The 11,611-nt window shown below is 42.9% G+C and overlaps 1 protein-coding gene across 2 annotated transcripts in view; it reads left to right on the top strand.

Moving 5' to 3' along the window:
- Positions 1-1,270: 1,270 nt before the first annotated feature.
- KCNJ6 (potassium inwardly rectifying channel subfamily J member 6) overlaps positions 1,271-11,611 on the top strand; it is a 266,632-nt gene continuing 256,291 nt past the window's right edge. The window contains exon 1 of one of the 2 annotated variants that reach the window (XM_058731996.1): positions 1,271-1,851. The gene's annotated coding sequence lies outside the window, so the exon portion shown is untranslated. The remainder of the gene's footprint in view (positions 1,852-11,611) is intronic. The other variant, XM_058731995.1, reaches the window with a different exon arrangement.

Genomic DNA, 11,611 nt, shown 5'->3' with positions numbered 1-11,611 from the left:
CAATCGTTTTTAGAAAGCAGACAGCATTCTTGAAGAGCTGAACTGCTGTGTAATTAGAATGCATAAATGTGGAATACAATGGTCTTGGAAACAAGAGTTCTCCATCAACCCTTTTTCTGGAATAGGGTCGTCCCCTTGGAGATAGAAATTCCACGCCTGGTGAAAGGAAACCCGCTTTGTAAAGTTGCAAAAGAACAGCCAGTTATGAAACAGTCATGACACAATTACCAGTGAATGGTCGTCATTGCTCTTAAAATTTAGTGGCCAATCGATGTATCCCTAGGGGAAAGAGGGCATAAAAGGGTGGACTGCGCAGAGGTCGCGGCAAGCTGTGGAACGGCTTTGGAAATGGGGAAATATTGTTGACGGTGACCATAAGAAAAAGAAGGGCTGCAGAGGGGAGCATTGTGAGGCGGCCCCTGGACTAACCATACAAAGCAAGTTAGAAATCAAAGGACGGGATCGAGTAGGCAATAGTCTAAATCCTGACAAAATCAACTTGGAAGGGGAGCCGAGGTATGCATGAGAAAGGTCACGGTCCCTTTCTTTGTCTCCAGTGCCTGTGAAGAGACCTCAGGGTGGGGTAGGATGGGGCAACAGCAGCGACCCCAGCTGCTGTGGACAGGACCGACTGAAGGAAGCAGCGGGCGGGGCTTCCACTGGGTTCCACTCGGCCGTTCCCCCCCCCCCCGCCCCGCCCCCAACCCCAGTCGCTCGCGGCGCCCCCTCCTGGCCACGCGGGCAGTGCGCGCCCAGCTCCTGCGCCCAGGCGGACTCCTTGGTTTCAGCCCAGAGCGAGACAAGCCCCTCTTTCTCCCGCTTTCACAAAACCCAAAAGACGGAGCCCCTCCAAGCAGCAGACAAAAACTGATCCCCGAGCTTCGGCTTTTTGCCGCTGTCCAGGCTCTTCTCCAGGAATAATTTACTCGGTGACATAGCAGGGAAGGTGGGAACCGGAGGCTGAACCCAAAAGGTTCCCCCAGCGTGGAGCGCCCCCAATTTTGCAGCTTCATCTTGGAGTGGCGGGGGGGGGGGGAGGGGGTTTGGTTCGGTGGCTTCCGCGCCGGCTCTGGCTTGGGAAGGGGTCGACGGAGTGTCCCCCAACCCCCACCCCCACCCGGGGAGGGGTGTGGGAGGCGGGTGGGCGTCTCCCGGCCTCCCGCTCCTCCCCTCCGTGTCCCCACCCCCTGCCTCTCGGGGACACACTGTGTGGCCGCTTTTCTCCAGCACGCGGCGCTGCGCTCGTTTTTATCCCCGCGGCCGCGCCGGTTCGTGCGCGGCCAGCGGGGCTCAGCCAGTCCGCTGGAACTGAGGAGCGATCATTGAATCTGCGGCTTTCATGACGTCTCCCTGCGTGGCCCATCACTTTTCTCCCAGCCGGGAATTTTTTTTTTTTTTTTCCGCCACTCTTGCCTTTTCCCCGTTCCCTCCACCGGGTCTCCCGCCCGCGTCCGAACCCGACGCACACCCCTCCGCCCCTCCGCCCCTCCTTTGACCCCGCGCCCAGCCCTCCTCTCCGCTCGCGGCCAGAGGGAGCCAGTTTGCAGACGGCCGCACCTGGCCGGAGAGGTTGGGCGGGTGGAGGGGTGGGGATCCGCGGGAACCGGGAAGCCAGACCCAGAGCTGGAGGCACCGCCAGGAGAATGGAGTCTCCTAATAGCCTCCCGGGGCTGGTGTGAAATTTGACCACCTGATTCCAGTTTTTCTTTCCTTTTCTTTTCTTTTTTTTTTTCTTTTTTCTTTTTTTTAAATCTTCTCCCCTCACCATCCATCGTGTAGTGAAATATTAAATCTTGCTCCGTTCCAAGAGAGGAGATCATGATTGAGTGAAACCACCCTGTCCGCAACAAGGTAAGCGGTGCGCTGAGTTGCTCGAAGGCGAGAAGCTGGCATCAATCTGGGCAAAACGTTCCGTGCCCTCGGGTCCCCACCTCCCCCTCCCCAGGCTCCGCCGCCGCTGCATGCTCCACGCTGATGAGAGAAACATGATGCCCAAGTCAAGGGAAAGGCGAGGGAGAAGCCGGTTACATAACAGAAGGGAAATCTGTTTCATATGGTTTTCATTAGCAACTGAAAACTCGCAAGGGGGGGGGGCGGGGAGAGGAGGGGTCTGCATGCCCTGGGCTCAGAGAAACCCAGGCAGTTATTGCAGACATCATTTCAACATCCATTGGCAAAGAAGAAATGCACTGATTAACTGGCAGGGGCGGCTTGCGGTGTAGTCATTTCCAGTTGGGAAAAGCCCATTGTCTTTATGGAAAGCTGTATCCTTGTTCGTTTTTGCATAGAAGAGAGAGACAGAGACCGAGACAGAGAACATGAGAAGGAAGAAAAGGAAAAGTGAGGGGTGGGGAGAAACAGGCAGAGAATGGGAAACAATAAGTCCTAACTGTTCTCTATCAGGAAAACCAGGAATGCACGATATGATGGCTACAAACACTTCTCCCTAGAAGTGAACTGAATTGTTTTGTAATTGGAAGAAAAGAAAAAAAGAAAGAAAGAAAACCCCTTCAGATAAAATGAGATGTTTATGGCATTTAGGGATTGGACAAATCCCCTGACTTGCTTCCTCCTGGGTATATTTTCATTTGCATCAAGACATTAAGCTTGAATTAGTTTTTAACAGAAATAACATTAGTATTCCCCAAACCCAATAAAACCTTGGGTCGATCCACAGGTATATCTCTTGTACCAGCCTCAATATGGAGAGACTTTTAAGGAGGAAACATGTCTTAATAGAAACAGCCACAGAAATGGGGTGAGGTTAATGGAGAAACAAAATACCAGAATTTTCCAAAGAATCCCGCCTCCACTCCCAAAAAAGGAAGAGAGAGAGAGAGAGAGAACTCCAGTGTTTGGGAGTTGGAGATTCATTATATGTTTATAGAGTGCCTCCTGCTTGCTTTTATCCAAAGTCTGAAGGTACTAGGCAGCCCCCACCATGCAGGGTTGCAATGGCACATCCTGACTAGCTTCTCACCCTGCCCTACCTTTCTTCTGCGGAAAAGAGGAAGGGGATGCCCAGGAGCTGATTAGAAAGAAAAAGGGGCTTGCTATAGTCAGGGCACTGCTAACTAAGCTTCGCCCATTTTGCCTGGAGAAAGAAAGAGCTGAGTCTCCATGGCGACCCAGGTGGGAGGGGAGAAGGCAGCTCCAGTTACAAAAATGCGTTGGACAAAACTTTCCCCGCTTCAGGCTAAGAAATAAGCCAGCCGCGTACCCTCTGGAGGGTCCCAGGGAATCGGCTCTGCCCAAATTCCTGCCGGCGACCCGTGAGGGGACTGCCAGAACTGGCCGGCACCCTCTCAAACCTCCCAAAGTTGCCCAGAGGCCACGGAGATGGTTCCGGCAGCAGGTTCCGAATTCAGCACCAAGGCCAGAGCACGGAAGCCAGGTTCCCACCTCCCAGTTGGCTGCCCCGGGAACACTATCAGCTCCTTTGGTGGCAGGAGCAATCACTTTCTATAAAGGAACGATTCTCTTGCCCGTGCAGAATCTGGATATCTGATTATCCACAGAATTGCGTGGGACAGAGAAGCTTGCAAATCATCCATTTCACGCATGGCGGTGCATCAGAGTAACTATTCAAAATCAAGAGCACTAAAACAGCAAAAGATGCAAGCTGAACTAAGGATGGAGAATGACCCTGTCCTCGGGGAGAAAGGGGGTATGGGGGGGGGGGGGGGTGCGCGCACGCGCGCGCGCGCGCGCACACACACACACACACACACACACACCCTGGATCAGTCTTTGATGAGAGTTACCTAGTTTCAACCAAGTCCCTTTGGTTTCAAAAGCATCCATTCATTTCTTACCCTGTCACTCTCCTCTTCACTTTGAATGGGCCTTCGATGACAGAAAGACTGTAGGAGCACCCTGTCAGCAAGATACCAGTTAACCAAATCCTGTCTAGAGGTCCTGAGACCACAGAGGTAGAGAAATAAATTACTCTTGGTCCAGACCTGACAGACTCTTCCAAAAAAAGAGCCAGTGAGCTCCAGGAAAGGGAAGTAAGTGTGCTAGTGAGGTGAGATGCGGTAACTGTATCTTTAAGCCAGTATGTGAACAGGGCAGCTACATTTCCAAGGTTGCAGGCATAGGAAACAAGGAGGAAACTGTGCAAGAGGGGAGGACTTATTATCACCCGAGTTCCATTTCAGCATCCATTGAGTGAAAGCAGGTAAGTCTCTCTCGCCATTCTGCCTTCACCTTGGGCAAAATTGGTCTCTGTCCTGCTGTCCTCATCTTTGGTCATAGATCCTCACACCCGCCAATACTGATGAGGAAAAATAGTAGAGAAAAGTGGCAATCACATTTCTAATAGACAGCTTTTAAGAGTAGCATCCAGGTGTTCCAAGGCACAATTTGAATTGCAGAGCCCAGTCTAAGTTTGACAACTGGTGGGAAATAACTGATAACGCCTTTACAATACACTGGGCTGCTTTTCTCTTTTGAGGATACACTTATGTGTGTTGGTTTAGTCTTGAGCTGATTCCGGTTTGTTCTCTATGAAGGTAAATAAGGTAAATCCTGATTTTCTTTGCTGGGCTTTCCAACTGTGTTTCCAAGCTTGCCATTGCTTTCTAAAGGGGACGCATGCAGAGCACTTAGGACTGGGTTAAAGCGGTGTGCTTATACCTTCCAGTTTTTGTGGGGTTTTTTCACGATCTCGACTGAAGGCAGAAGGAGTCTATTCCAAACCTGGTCAGAGGGTGAGATGTTACACGATTTCTTCCATTTCCATTCCTGATAGATATTGCTAAGTTTATCCCTGATGTGATTTATAGAAGAGTTTCTGCCTAAAGTGGAGAGAAGTGGTGCATGGAGTACTGTTAGCACTTAAAACAACTGTATCCTGGCTTTGTGCCATCTGAAGCTATCAGTAGACGAGAAGTCGAGATTAGTTAGGAGATAAATCCATACAAAAATATAGATCATTCCATAAAAAAAAGATCACTTCTAAAGGAATGTACTGGTGAGTTCTAAAGCTCAATTTCTCTCGTGAGTTAAAAAAAAAAAAAAGATGGGAATGTAAATGATCTAGGTATAGGAAATTGCTCAGTCAATGATCTTTAGTTCTGGTAGATTCTATGCTCATGTATTTGGTGCTAATTTATCAAACTAGGATTTGCTTTTTTCCTGGGTGGCTAATTGTTGAGCAAAGCATCATTATGCCCCGATGGCAGTCAATGGCATACTCCAAAATAATTGGTTTACCCATTTCAAGTAAGATTTGTTAAGGAGACTTAATCTTTATCCCTGTGCACTTTGTATAATTTTTTTAAAAAATAATTTTGTCACCTTACCCTGGCATTTCCTGCACATCATCAAATAGTATATGTTAACTTTTATGATCCGGGTCTCCATTTAATACAAGGATCTACATAGGCTGTTGCCTTTCAGTATATAGAAATGTGTTCATTCCCTCTCAAATCCTCCCCCCATCTTGTTACAAACTATCCCTGCCTTTACATAAAACAAGACATCAGAAGAGCTGTTGAATAAGCAAAAGGAAAAAATTATTGGCAATGAAAAATACATAAATACACCCTTATTGAAGCTTAACCCCATTCGCTGATTTTCATGGGTAGAAAGTATTGCTTTTCCCAACGGTTGAATCTTGACTATGTGAATCTTCATGAAAATACGATGAAACTTCTTTACCAAAATGGGCAAGCAGGCAGGGTGAGGCTCTTTTCTTTTTCGACAACTCTTCCTTAAACAAATGGTATGTAAGCAATATCCAGATTAGTAAGGGAAATAGACCAGAGAGAGTCGAAACACGGGGAAGGAAGCTAGGGGAAAAGGCTAGCGTTTAAGGCTCCTGTATTTTTACCAGCACTAAAGTAATGACACTTTTGAAACCAAGGGTTTTTGTTTGTGTTTGTGTTTGTGTTTGTGTTTTGTTTTTCAACTCATTGTATCAAGACTTTAAGGTTTGTGGAATTGAGATGTTTAAGTGTAACATGTTTGGATTTATAGTTTATTTAGACGGCATTTATTGTTTCTATTTTTTATTTTCAAATGTCATTTTAAATATCAGAAGAGAATGGAGTCCCTCTGGATTTTTTCAGAATTATTAAATTTAGTAATATGAATTAAAGGGAAATTGGTAGTTAGGTTGAAAAATCATCAAGATATTTGTTGAATTAAGATTTTTTTTTAGTTGTAGTTTGAGGGTTTAAGGAGATTAAAAAAGATAAAATGCAGTCATTTGGGATAACACATTTTAAAGTGTATTTTAAACAATTGGCTCTAGAAATGATTGGGGTCTTATGCAAAGAAGAGATTATCATGATGGTAGTTAGTACTCTAATGGTATTCTTACCCTCTTTTTATTTAAATTTGAGATATAGGGGCACCTGGGTGGCTCAGTCGGTTAAGCATCTGACTCTTGATTTCAGCTCAGGTTATGACCTCACAGTTCGTGAGTTCGAGCCCTGTGTCGGGCTCTGCACTGACAGGGTGGAGCCTGCTTGGGTTTCTCTCTTGTTCTCTTTCTACCCCTCCCCAACCTGTGCGCTCGCTCTCTCTCTCTCTCTCACAAAATAAACAAACAAATAAATGAATACTTAAAAATAAGATAAAGTGAAATTCGAGATATAACTGATGTGCAATAGTATATTCGTTTCAGGCACACACCGTAGTTACTTGACATTTGTGAACTGTGAAGCAGTTGCCACGATAAGTCTGGTTGTCGTCCATCACCCCACAAAATTAATGCAATATTACTGACTATATTCCACACGCTGCACATTACACAACCATGACTTATTTGTTTTATAACTAAAAGTTCATATTTCTTAATCCCTTCCCCCCATTTCGTTCCTACCAACCACCCCCACCCCCTGCAACCACCCATCTGTTCTCTGTATTTGTGTGACTGAGTTTTGTTGGTTTTGGTTTTTTTGATTCCACACGTAAGTGAAATCACACAGCATTTGTCTTTCTCTGTATGACTTATTTTGCTTAGCATGTTTTTTGCAGGTAACAAGATTTCATTCTTCTTATGGCTAAGTAGTATTCCATTATATATATACACACACATATAGTATAATACACACACACACACACACACACACACACACACACACACCACGTCTTCCCCATTCATTCATTTATCAGTGAGCACTGAGGTCGTTTCCGTATCTTGGCTTTTGTAAATAATGCTGGAATGAACAAAAGGGTGCGTACGTCTTTTCAAGTTAGATATTTTGTTTATTTTTCAGATAGGTAACCACTAGTGGAATTGCTGGGTCTGATGGTAGTTCTCCTTTTTTTTTTTTATTTTTTGAGGAGCCTCTGTACTGTCTTCCAAAGTGGCTGTGCTAATTTGCATTCCCACAACAGAGCACAAGAGTTCCCTTTTCTCCACATCCTCATCAACACTAGTTATTTTATGTCTTATTGAACTAGTCGTTGGTTGGCACGGAGTAAGATCTCATCGTGCATTCCCCTGAGGATTAGCGAAGCTGACCGTCTCTTCGCATGCCTGTTGGCCATCTGTATATCTCCTTTGGAAAAATATCTGTTCAGATCCTCTGCCTATTTTTTTTTAATTGGATTGCTCTTGCTATTGAGTTATATAAGTTTTTAAATACATTTTGGATGTTACCCACTTCTTGGATATGTGACTTGTGAATATCTTCTCCCATTCAGTAGGTTGCCTTTTCAGTTTGTTAAAGGTTTCCTTCACTGTGCATAAGATTTTCAGTTTGATGAAGTTCTGTTGTTTATTTTTGCTTTTGTTACCCTTGCTTTGGGAGACAGATCCAAAAAAAATTGCCAAGACCAATGTCAAGGAGCTTACCATCTATGTTTTATAGAAGTTTTATGGTTTCAGGTCTTAAATTCAGGTCTTTAATCCAATCTGAGTTGACTTTTATACATATGGTGTAAGATAGTGGGTCCAGTTTTATTCTTTTGCATGTAGATGTCCAGTTTTCCCAACACCATTTATTGAAGAGACTGTCGATTCCCCATTGTATATTCTTGCCTCTTTTGTTGTAAATTGACCACATATGTGTGAATTTATTTCTGGGCTCTCTATTCTGTTCTATTAATCTATGTGTCTGTTTTTATGTCAATACCATACTGTTTTGATTAGTATAGCTTTGCAGTATAGTTTGAAATCAGGGAGCATGACACCTCCAGCTTTGTTCTTCTTTCCCAAGATTGTTTTATTTGGGGTCTTTTGTGGTTTCATCCAAATTTTAAAATTATTTGTTCTAGTTCTGTGAAAAGTGTCATTAGAATTTTGATAGGGATGGCATTGAATCTGTACATTGCTTTGGGTAGTATGGACATTTTAATAGTATTAATTCTTTCAATTCATGAGCATGGAATATCTTTCCACTTATTTATGTCTTTTTAATTTATTTCCTCAATGTCTTATGGTTTTTGATGTACAGGTCTTTCATTTCATTGGTTAAGTTTATTCCCAGGGATTTTATTAAGTTGAGGCACATTCCCTCCATACTCACACTGTTGAGAGTTTTTATCGTAAGTGGTTGTTCAATTTCATCAAATACTTTTTCTGCATCTATTGAAATGATCATATGATTTTATCTTTCATTTTGTTAATGTGGTGTATCACACTCATTAACTTGCAGGTATTGAACCATGCTTGCATCCCTGGAATAAATCCCACTTGATCTTAGTGTATGACCCTTTTAATGTATTGCTGAGTTTGGTTTGCTAATTTTTTGAGGATTTTTCATATACATTCATCAGGGATATTGCCCTATAATTTTCTTTTCCTGTAGTGTTCTTGTCTGGTTTGGGTCTCAGGGTAACACTGCGCTTGTAAAATGAGTATGGAAGCTTTCTCTCCTCTTCAATTTTTGGAAGAGTTTGTGGATAGGTATTAAATCTTGTTTGAATGTTTGGTAGAATTCACTAGTGAAACCGTGTGTTCCTGGACTTGTGTTGGGAGGCTTTGGATTACTGATTTAATCTCCTTACCAGTAATCAGTCTATTCAGATTTTCTATGTCTTCATGATTCAGTTTTGGAAGATTGTACATTTCTAGAAATGTATCCATTCCTTCCAAGCGGTTCAATTTGCTGGTGTAGTTCTTCATAGTCTCTTATGATCCTTAGCATTTCTGTGGTATCAGTTGTAACTTCTGTTATATTTCTGACTTTATTTGTTTGAGCCCTCTCTCTTTCTTTCTTGGTGTGTCTAGCTAGAGGTTTGTCAATTTGTTTGTCTTTTCAAAGAACCAGTTCTTAGTTTCATTGATTTTTAAATTGTCTTTTTAGTCTCTATTCCATTTATTTCCACTCTGATCTTTATTATTTCCTTCCTTCTACAAAATTGGGGGGGGGGTGATTGTTCTTCTTTTTCTAGTTCTGGGAGATGTAAAATTAAATTGTTTATTTGAAATTTTTCTTATTTCTTGAGGTGGGCCTGTATTGTTATGAATTCAACTCTTAGAACTGCTTTTGCTGCAGAGACTGTGGTATGTCATATTTCTATTTCCATTTGCTTCCAGGTACTTTTGGATTTCTCCTTTGATTTCTTCTGTGACCCGGTAGTTGTTCAAGAACGCGTTGTTTAATCTCCATGTATTTGTAGATTTTTCAGCTTTCTTCTTGCAATTGATTTCTAGTTTCATATCATTGTGGTTGCAAAAAATGCTCACTATTCTTTTGGTCTTCTTGAATTTATTAAGACTTATTTCTGTGACCTAATGTAATGGTCTAACCTGGGGAATGTTCCTTGAGCACTTGAGAAGAAAGTCTGTTCTGTTGTTTTTGGATGGAATTGCTCTGTGTTTATTAAGTCCATCTGCCCTCATGTGCTGTTGAAGGCCAATGTTTTCCAGTTTATTTTCTGTCTGGATGAGTTATGTATCCATTGATGTAAGGGGAATGTTAATATTGCCTACTGTTGTTGTGTTGCTGTCAATTTCTACCTTTACGTTTGTTAATATTTGCTTCATTTATTTTTGTGCTCCTAAGTTGGGCGCATATATATATCTATAAATGCTTTATCTTCTTGCTGGATTGACCCCTGTATCATTACATAGTGCTTCTCTTTGTCTTTTGTATCTTTTTCTGATAGAAGTACAGCTGTGCCACCTTTCTTGTCATTTCCATTTCCATGGGATATCTTTTTTCCTCTCTTGCTTTCAGTCAGTTTGTATCCTTACTTCTAAAGGGAATTTCTTAAAGGTAGCATATAGATATCTTTTTTTTAAATCCATTCAACCACTTTATGTGGTTTTTGATTGGGGAATTTTGTCCATTTATGTTTAAAGTAATTGTTGATAGGGCATACTTACTGCAATTTTGTCCATCGCTTTCTGGTTGTGTTTAAATTTTTTTTTTTCAACGTTTTTTATTTTTTATTTTTGGGACAGAGAGAGACAGAGCATGAACGGGGGAGGGGCAGAGAGAGAGGGAGACACAGAATCGGAAACAGGCTCCAGGCTCTGAGCCATCAGCCCAGAGCCCGACGCGGGGCTCGAACTCACGGACCGCGAGATCGTGACCTGGCTGAAGTCGGACGCTTAACCGACTGCGCCACCCAGGCGCCCCTTTCTGGTTGTGTTTATAGTTCCTCTCTTCTTCTTCTCTCTTCCCTTGTGGTTTGATGGTTTTCTTTATTGTTATGCTTGAATTCGTTTTTCATTTACCTTGGTGTACTTACTGTAAGTGTCTGGTTTGTGATTTACCATGAACTTCACGTATGTCATACGATGTATAAAACAGTCTATTTTAAGTCGATAGCAATTTAAATTTGAACATATTCCAAAACTCTACATTTTTACTCCTCCTTCTATGTTTCACGTTTTTGATGTCACTTTTTATATCTTTTTGCTTTATGTATTCCTTAAACTTTATTGTAGTTTTAGTTCATTTCACTATTTTTGTCTTTTAACCTCCTAAGTACCTTAATAAGTGATTAACCCACTGCTTTTACTGTATATTTACATTTTCCAGTAAGGTTTTTACTTTCATAAGTTTTCTTATTATTAATTAGCGCCATTTCTTTTCAGCTTAAAGGAGTCCCTTTAAGATTTCATGTAAGGCTGGTTTGGTAGTTATGAATTCCTTTAGCTTTTGCTTATCTGGTGAATTCTTTATCTCTCCTTCAAGTCTGAATAACCTTGATATTTCTGTTTCCTCATTTTGCTTGACTCTGCGTCTGTGTATTAGGCCACACAGCTACCTCTTTCGGGCTTGAAGAAGTGTCCTTGTATAGGTGATAAACCTTGTTCGATTTTGTCCTAACTCATGGTTGTTTCTTGAAACTTTGTGATTGTCTAAACTGCCTAAGTTATTATCGATACGTTGAAGACATGCCAAGACCTGTCAGCCTGTTCTAAGGTTGGGTGGGGGGTGCAGAATCTGTTTAGCACCTAGTTGCAGGGCGACTAAAAGCCAGATCTTCGGGCAGTAGTTTGTACACTATGCAAAGATATACAGTCTTGGGGGATTGCAAGCATAATCCATGTTGGCCTCTAGGCCAGGAGATCTGGAGGTCTCCCCTGGGCAGCAGTTATAAAAACTGGGCCGTGGGGCGCCTGGGTGGCTCGGTCGGTTGGGCGGCCGACTTCGGCTCAGATCATGATCTCGCGGTCCGTGAGTTCGAGCCCCGCGTC

The sequence above is a fragment of the Neofelis nebulosa genome, chromosome 5 (genome assembly GCF_028018385.1).
Source record: "Neofelis nebulosa isolate mNeoNeb1 chromosome 5, mNeoNeb1.pri, whole genome shotgun sequence".
NCBI lineage: Eukaryota > Metazoa > Chordata > Mammalia > Carnivora > Felidae > Neofelis > Neofelis nebulosa.
This window is presented reverse-complemented; position numbering and strand designations above follow the sequence as displayed.